This window comes from Dreissena polymorpha, chromosome 1 (assembly GCF_020536995.1).
Source record: "Dreissena polymorpha isolate Duluth1 chromosome 1, UMN_Dpol_1.0, whole genome shotgun sequence".
Lineage (NCBI taxonomy): Eukaryota > Metazoa > Mollusca > Bivalvia > Myida > Dreissenidae > Dreissena > Dreissena polymorpha.
The window spans coordinates 45,325,456-45,335,415 of record NC_068355.1 but is presented as its reverse complement, the minus strand read 5'-3'; the positions used below and the strand labels follow the sequence as shown (position 1 = coordinate 45,335,415).

The 9,960-nt window shown below is 31.6% G+C and overlaps 1 protein-coding gene across 1 annotated transcript in view; it reads left to right on the top strand.

The window, feature by feature from the left end:
• The window catches only part of LOC127865095 (uncharacterized), a 96,741-nt gene continuing 86,781 nt past the window's right edge, over positions 1-9,960 (top strand). The window contains exon 1 of the mRNA XM_052404993.1: positions 1-160. The gene's annotated coding sequence lies outside the window, so the exon portion shown is untranslated. The remainder of the gene's footprint in view (positions 161-9,960) is intronic.

The window sequence follows — 9,960 nt, the reverse complement described above, 5'->3', positions numbered from 1 at the left end:
TAGACACTTAGCCCATGGTGACGAATGTAATTACGCCATTATGGTGTGGTGTAGCCCACTGTCCGAAGCGTTCAGATTGCGCATTTACGCGGGATTGGTAGAAGGAAGGACCTATTCAAGTTTTTAACAAAAAATCGACAATGATTCAACTTGTCCTGCGGTCAGTACCAAATGGTGTTTATTGTTTAGATTTGTATTTGCACTGAAATCAGGGCTTGACACTAAATTTTTTACTTACTGACCCAAAGGACCACCATCTTTCAGAAATTACTGGTCCTCCAAGATTTCAAATGATCCGACAATTTCTATGTTATTTTACCTAAATTTCAACATAGTTTCCAGACTATTTACAATGTGTTGTGCAAATATAAAAAAAACAACCCGGAATGAAATACCACATCGCGAAAACTTGTAATCTTGTAAGTACGCAAGTTTACTCTCCGGCAATTTGAATTTATGTAAATTTGTGTAACGATCACGGCGAAATCTGGAGACATGTGCTAGCATGAACCAACAAGGGAGGCAACTCATGATGTCACAAATCGGCAGTAACCAAAAAGTGGTTCTTTATTATCTCGCTTAACATGGGTATAAATAACGTTTTAAAGCTCTTTTCTGATTGGATTAAACAGTCTGAAATCATCCAATCAACAAAGTAGAGACATTTAGCTTGCATAACATTCAATGCCATGCTCTATGCAAGCTATTTAGAAAATAAAAATCGTAAACCAAAAAGTTCGGAATGTTTTTTTTCGCGGTTATAGACGGTGTTACTTGCTGAAATCAATAAAATATTGCTTTGAAATCATTTATGTATCGGTATTGAACAAGAAAGTGGTCGAATATAAGTGGAAAACATAAGTATTGTGATTAAAACTTGTGTCTGCTACAATTTTACGAGTGGTTACGGAAATTACCGATCGTACAGATGTATTGACAAACAAAGGCCAAACGACTGATTAGCTTTCATATTTCAAGTTAATCAGCCTTGAAAGCATCACTTTTTCAAATAAGAAGCAAAATCATACATTTATCAACCAGTAATAGTCAATAACACCAATATCTTTGGGTACATCCATTTTGTTTTTCAGAAACCACGACATGTATTATTTTCGGAAACCGACGATCGGTCATTTCCAGAATATCTCGGTAAATTTCAGCAGACAAGTTTTGTCAAAAATTCTCATGTTTTCCGCAAACATTCCACCACTTTCTTGTTGTATAACAATACATAAATGATTTGAATAGCAACCCCGATAAAAGCTGATTCCTTATCAGTTCAATGGGAGAAAAGCGGAAAAAACCAATACCACTCTTACTAAATGATCAATAAAACCATTATTTTATTATATAAATCAAAATAATAAAAAGTTATTAAAAGAAAAATGTTTTATCTTTCTATTCATATAAAATTCATTTTATTATTATTTCAGGATGATAAGTAAATATGTTGTTTATTGAACAAATTCAGGGCAGAAATATCGCTATTGCGTAATGCCGACTTTCGGACTACTTGCATAAACATGTGTGTGTTTACAATTCAAATGCGGATATTCTACACATCATGAATATTTATGAGATTGACATCATCTTGTTCACGACTGAATGAACTTTACTACAATGCATTCAAAATTTACATAGGACCACCCTACGTCGAGAAAATAGTACCCGACTTTGACGATGAATAAAATTACTTCTGATGGACCGAACACAATTTTGAACATAGTTATAAAAACTAGAAAGTCTAACTTAAATTTTGATACCAAATTTATTTTCCGCAAATGAGAATTAGGTACCCGCATCTTTAAACAAAGACGCGCATTTATACAATTCGACCTCGGTTGACCTCTGCAGAGGGAGGCGCCATTTTTGTTTTGCTTCGCTAATTGTTATCGTTTGTGACGATCTGAATTAATTAAACCATAACGCTTAAACTCTACAGAAAACAAAAGAAAAGGTTTGTTATGATCATTTTCGATATTATTTGGTTTGAATTATGTTTAAATAATATTTTATAAATATTAAAACCAGCTTTTCGCATTGATGGCAATGTTCCCTTTTTTGACACGAAAAACACGCTTAATAATTAAGTTATGTCACTGAATATAACAGTCCCGTGTAATGCATCCCTCAAATAAACGCATTGAAATGGTTCATAATAACAAATTGAATCGAAATAGATCAATAACTGCGTTTTTCTCTAAGTATTTACGTAAAATAATGGAATGTTTGAATTGGGAACGAACTTAAATTTTTTAAAATCTTGTTCGTACCATTTTTCGAGATTTTGCAAAGATGTCAAATAATGAAGGATAATGACAAAAATGATGTTTTATATGTATTTTATTTGTAAAAATAGATATTTTGGTATGTTTTGTTATTTTTTTTAGAGTGTCTGGCTGTGATAAAGGTGTAAGAGTATCCAGGTGCCTTCTGAAAGGATGTGGGATTCTGCTGCAACTCCATCATAAGACATAACCAAGCAATTTGAAAAATTCCAGTACATTGACAAATGAAATTGTAATTGAAATATTCAACCGATAAAAATGATGCAAATCAGAAGATATGGAAAGTTGTTTTCTTGATGACTTTCAGACTATAAATATTATAGAGAATGACTTGAAACATGCAGAACAAAATTCCGCCTCATAATGCTGTAAACAATTATCCACCATGTAGTTGCCATCATTCCTCCTGATATTCTTCTTGTTCCAAGACAAATAAATTCCTTTTATACCCAAGAACAGTCAAACAATTGAATTCCCTCCCTCCCCAAAATGCCATATACCCGGTACATGAGGCAGCCACAGTAGAAGTTTTCAAAATCCTTACTCCAGTGGCTGTCATTGTACCACTTATCCATCTGGAGACACTTACAATGTAAATAATTTTGAATTAACACCCAACTGAGCACCTTTGTACAGTTTTTTCACCCCTTAACCTTTATGCCACCCTCTATTTAGAAGGAGTGCTGTATCAGAAGAAGACTACCCCTTCTCGAAAAAGTGCACTAAATGCGCATTTAATGCGCATTTAATGCACATTTAATGCGCATTAAATGCGCATGTTATTGGCACCGTATTTTTTGCTTAACAAGTGCATTTTATTCTGTTAAAAAAAACACTTTTTACTAGTGTGTTTGTACATATAAGTGTATTTTTTCCACGAAATAATACACTAAAGTGCGTTTATTATGATAAAAGTGCGCTTAAGTTTATTTTTAAGCGCATTTATACACTTGAGTGTATTTTAAGACATACAAATAATACACTTCATGGTCAAAGTAAATTTTTTAATGCGCATTAATACACTCATACAAATAATACACTTCATGGAGTATTCAAAGTGAATTTTTTAAGCGCATTAATACACTTGAGTGCATTTCCAGACATACAAATAAAACACTTCCATTGAGTTTTCAAAGTGAATTTTTGTTAGAGCATTAATACACTTGAGTGCATTTCCACTGATACAAATAATACACCTTACAAAATTGAAAGTAAATTTTTTTAAGCGCATTAATACACTTGAGTGCATTCCCAGTCATACAAATAATACACCTTACAGTATTAAAAGTGAATTTTTAAGCGCATTAATACACTTGAGTGCATTTTCAGTCATACAAATGATACACTTTTTGAAGTGTTGGAAGTGCATTTTTTAAGCGCATTATTCGCTCAAGTGTACTTTTCATCACTTCAAATTAGTATGCTTAAAAATTTACCAAATTTTTAAAAAATCCCAGCATTTTGAAGCCAGCATTCATTCTTTAAATGAAAGTTTTGTGTAAACACATACATAAAAAACAAAAAGTACAATTCAATAGATAAGTACACACTTTATTAGAATGTTAAACCTTAAAAAACAAAAACAAAGGTTACATATCTACATAAGAGAGGATTCAAACGGGCTATTGCCTATCTGGAATTAACAACTTTAAATATCAAGCTCATACCAGTGATTTTCTCCCATCTGATTACCGGTTACTGATTAACAGCCAAATACAGGTGGTTTCAGCTTCAAAAATATTAAAGTTTTCCCCTCCTTAAGCTGAAATGTTTTCCCTATCATTTACTAGATTTTTATATATTACATTAATTCCAAATCCCTTTTTAATATGGACAAAAGCAGCACATTCAATTCAATCATATTCTGGATCCTAATATATGATAAATGAACCGTATTCATGAAATTTATATAAATCTATACCTTATTTTTAAGATGTTCCTTTTTTGTTCATTATTGCGCTAAAATATGCCCTTCTGAGAGCCAGTATATACAGGTTGTTTTGAATTTCCAAGGAAAATCACTGCATACATGCTGACAATATTTAGCAGCTTAGTCCCTGTCACTATATTTGTTGTTATACACTGTTCCTTACAAAAAATACATTCATAAACCACCCTTTATAGAGCAGTTCAACAGCTGATCAGGTCTGAATACTACTGTCATGGTCTGTGAGGCGCATCTCGTGCATGATCTCATTTGAGATAAGGTCCTGAAAGATATTTTATAATGTAAGTGTTAAATATTGCTGTTATGGTAATCTTGTTCAACAGTTGCTACAAATATCATAAATTTAAATCAAAACAAGTTTGTTGGCTTGTTGTTTTTCAAATTTTGTTTGTTTATTTTTGCAATTTTAATCTCGTGATCATATGTGACTTAACGCTTTTCATAAATAATTTAAAGAAATAACGTTTGGTAGAAAATACTGTTTAAAAATGTACTAATATATGTGGTTTCCTTTGGCTGTGTGAACTGGTCGGAAGTGTGACGTCTTTAAAATGCAATAACCTTTATTATATAGTTTTACCTCTCAACATCCATCTTTTCTTGGTCAAGGACAAGCTACAGGGCGCGGTTTCCCACTCCTGGTTCCCCTCAAGTTGGCCTGCTCGTGCAGGGTAAAACCTGGTATAAATGTCCATACATCAGGTAGTCCCCCTTTTGCTCCCTTTTTTGGCAGGCGATGATGCACATTCTGTCCAATGGATCTTCCGATCAATGTAAATTTCACCTTGGGGTTTAACCTTCAAATATAAAATATAAAAGTTCTTATTAAATATGGGGGAAAGAATTAATGACAAGAAATAGGTATAAATAAATTTTAAGATGACAATAACCATAAAATACAGCCATAATAATTCAAATGGTGTTTTTAACCAGGTTTTCCGAAGGAAAAAACTGGTTATTAGATTGGCGAATGCGGGCGGGCTGGCTGGCTGGCGGGCTGGCGGAATAAGCTTGTCCGGGCCATAACTATGTCGTTCATTGTCAGATTTTAAAATCATTTGGCACATTTGTTCACCATCATTCGACGGTGTGTCGCGCGAAATAATTACGTCGATATCTCCAAGGTCAAGGTCACACTTTGAGTTCAAAGGTCAAAAATGGCCATAAATGAGCTTGTCCGAGCCATAACTATGTCGTTCATCGTCAGATTTTAAAATCATTTGGCACATTTGTTCACCATCATTGGACGGTGTGTCGCGCGAAATAATTACGTCGATATCTCCAAGGTCAAGGTCACACTTTGAGTTCAAAGGTCAAAAATGGCCATAAATGAGCTTGTCCTGGCCATAACTATGTCATTCATTGTGAGATTTTAAAATCATTTGGCACATTTGTTCACCATCATGGGACGGTGTGTCCCACGAAAGAATCACGTCAATATCTCCAATGTCAAGGTCGCCACGACTAAAAATAGATTAAAAAAAAAAAAAAAACTTACAAAGGGGGTTAATTTTTTTTGGTCATTTCAAAAGTTCAGTTTGAGTTTTCTCCCTTTATCAGATTTTTTTTTCACAATGAAAACCTGGTTTTGTGACAATTTTGTCCCTTGTTTTCCTTAAAATTGCATTACATTTACTTATCCATTTACATTTCCCAGTGACAATACATAAATATGATAATGATCATAATTAATTAAATTAAAAAGAGATGCAGAAATGAAAATACAAACCTGTTACAGCTGTTCTTCAGTATTCCAAAAAAACGGCAGTTGTTGAACTATGAGACCATATCACTTTAACCACCCACTTTGAATTTCTTTGCAACAAACTTATTGTTGATATAGGAGGTTTTGGGGATTCCGATAATGACGTCACGTTTGCGCATGCTCAAATTTTGGCCGTCAAAACTGCGGCCATTCTGCTATTGTTTGCATTGATAAAGCACATTGTGATAAGGTTACAAACATATACGCGACCCTTTTGAAGAACAAAAAATACTCAGAAATTGAAATTCTTTCAGATTGAATTGAATCCAATGAACGAACACAAATAAGGACGAAAACAAACAACAAATTGATAGATTTTATGTAATCAACATACAGAAACTGATTTGAACCTATTTGTCTGTAAAAACTTACCTTGTTACAGATTAACTAAATCCTCTTGATAAATGTTAATGGTTTTTATTTAATTGTTCACACCAATTTTGACACTCTTTGTTTCAGCATTTTAACCCAGTGTTTAATTGCCCCTTTCTTTATCACAAACCAATTATCTCGATATGATCGGATACTGTCCAGACAATTACTAAGAAAACAGGGACCTATGCTTGTATGACTCTGTATGGGGTCTCTGCATAAACCACATGTGTCTGGTCATTAAACACAATTTATGATACCTCCATGTCATCTCTCGACATAGTAAGTAAAAAACTTAACAGTTGCTTTAATAAAATATTTGAACATATTTAAAAATAGACATTTGTAAGATATGGATTAACAGCTAGGAACTAATAAGTATATATATTAGCCAGTTTAAACATAATAATGAAGTGTTTAATAACTATACATTTAAAATATTGTACACATTTACTGCTACACAATTAACGTATTTAACGGGTACCTGCAAATGTAAACTCTGCTATAATGTGTAAAGATCCTGCGTTACTGCAGTGTTCGAAACATCATCATGAAAACGAGCAATCGCGTTTGGTCATTATAGGGATATAAAATACTCGCGTTAAATAAATTAAATGTGTAGATTAATGGTATCATAAAATGCTAGATTTGTATCGCTCATTATCACTACAGACGAGTTTTCAATATACGTGTACATGCAAAGACAGTTCAATTTGCAAAATATGCAGGTGTTTTTTCAATTCGAATGCTTAAATTAATTAATATTTTCATTCAATGTTAACAAAACGAAAATTCATTCAATGTAAAAAAAAATTAAAAATGTATTTCAAGATTGAAAAGTATTGAGCTATTTTAGGGCTTTGTTTTATAACTGATTCAATGCACCCCTTACAATAAATTTCAATCGTTGATGAAAAATAACACTATTGCATTCACACCACTTATAATAATATTCAAATTATTATATGTTTTATTATTTTTGAAAAATATCATTTATTAAATTCTTATTTTAAAAAAGAATACGAGTATTTATAGTTTTGTTTAGTGAAATTATAAGTATTTAGTCTTCCGACGACCTTTACTCTGATACAATGTAATTGGCCGCGATCAAGAAGTTGACGGCCAATCTATTTTTAGTAACGGAAAACCCCTCTTGTGACGTCACACAAAAACCTCCTATACACATTGTTTACAAAAAACAACTTTCTGTGCTCCAAATAACTTGCTGAGCTCCAACCAATCAAAAGTGGTTTGTTTTAAAATAGATGGTGCCATAACCAATCAAAAGTCTATAAACACCCCTTTGTTTGGGCTAGATGGAGCACTGATAGGGATTAGTGTTTATGATGCTAATGGATCTCTTATCTGATCCTGATCTTATCCGATATTTATTGAATAATAATAATATTGAATAATACACAGCACACTTAGCACATTATATTTAATTGTTAATATTTCAATATAACATACTGAATGGTGTTAGCAAATAATAATAATATTATAAAAATTATTTAAATTGTCTTTTAAAATGTATGTTAATAGTCACTGTGGTAGACATTAATTGAATTGGGGTTAAATATCAGTGTAAGAAAGTTCAAATACTTATTTTTTATGTTGTGGAGATATAATTGATTCTGGCACGCCCACATAATATTTTTGACACTTTCATTATTTTTAATTAGTTACCCACAGCCTGATTTAGTTGTACTTTTCCCTTTAAAAGCTGCTCTACTGATTCACATATTTTATGAGAAGACAAATTGCAACAATAAGACCATAAACATTATGTGAAGATAAAAAAGAATTCAGTACAATCCTCCTATTAAACACTATATCTCTGTCCTTTAACTTCAGTTAGTTGCTATAGTGTTGCTCTTTTTTATGAAGATGCACTAAAACTACACTTGTACAGAAAGAATATTTTTTTGCAAATCAGAAGATACACTAATATGCACAAAAAATGCACTTCATTAAAAAAAATGCACTTATTGCATAAAAAGATGCACTTTGTCTACAGAAGATACACTAAAAGTACAGTAAAATACACTTAAAGATAATGAAAATACAGAAAAAATGCACTTTAGTTCACTTAATTATGAAAAAAGTGCAGAAAAAATACACTTTTTGGTAAAAATGCAGAAAAAATACACTTTTTAAAGCGTATTTTGTTAAAAAGTGCATTTTATTTTGAGAAGGGACATTACTGTAAAATAGAAACAACTGGTACCCTGGGTGTGTTGTAAAAAAAGAAGGCAATGAAATGAAAGTGAATTTCATGACAGCATGTAGACAAAAAGGAGTGTTTTCTTTGTCAGTGCGAGCAGATATCCAAAGTGTAAAATTTGAGTTAATTCTAGACTGGATGGTTCCTGATTGTTTGAAGAGTGAAATTGGAAGACAATGGCCGGCTGTTTTCCAAACATGAGAAATATCAAGCATCATACGAACTGTACAAAAAGGACCTACTTTGAGAAATTGTGTATAGTTAAATGTATTGAAATGTTTTATTGAATTTTCCCTTTTGTACACACTTGACATTATTGCAGTTAGTTTGTTGAATGTGGTAAGACTTAGTTAAGTTATTAAAGATTTTTATACTTTCAACGAATATATTGTGGTGTTATGCTCCTTGACAAAAAAATATATAAAATTGGCACTTTTTAAATCAAAATTAGGGTACTATATCAATTTCTGATCAACAAATCAATGCTTTTATTGAAATCTACAGGAAAAATGCCATCAGTATGCCAAATTTCAATATGATACCATGTATAGAAAAAATTATACAGAAAAAAGAAGCCAAATTTTAAAGAAAGCGGGTCCGCGAATCGACACAAAATGTGAACGCTTTTAATAGGCATAATTTTCCCCAAAATAGCATTTTTTCCGAAGATTCAAATTACCATAACTTTGGATGTAGTAGAGATAAATTAATAATTCAAACTGATCTGAGCAGTATTAAATGAGATCTTTAATTTTATATCAAAACATTTAAGATTTCTGTGAGTTGAATTTTTTGATGGGGTTGCTAATTTGAAAGTAATATAACATTGATTTTGGTCAGGAACACTTTATATAACTGCTAGAAAAGACACCTCAAATTTAGCGCATAACCATTGAAAAATCATAGATCTACTTCAGTTTATCCTTCTTATGATTGTTTTATCAGTTACTTTAGCTTCAGCCACCCACTTATTTTTGAAATTATGACACACATATGTTTAAACTTGAGTTATTATATATTTTTAGTTATTTTTATTGAGAAACTTTTATCTTATAACACATTTTTGGTACAAAAATGTTAATTGTATATATATAGTTTGAAAAAAATACATAGGTAAAGATTTACCTAAACTTGCTACACATGTAAAATAAAATGCCAATAATTACAACAAAAATCACTTTTAAATAGTATGTTTTGTTTATTAGTCTTAAACAATATTAATGTTTTCATTTCAAAATTATAAAACACAATACATTAAATATTGTCCTATAAAAATGATGACATAACAGATTTTTGGGAAGATATGAACAGAACGTAAACAGTATGCTTATTGAAATTAAAAACAACTAAAACATCTTTTTGT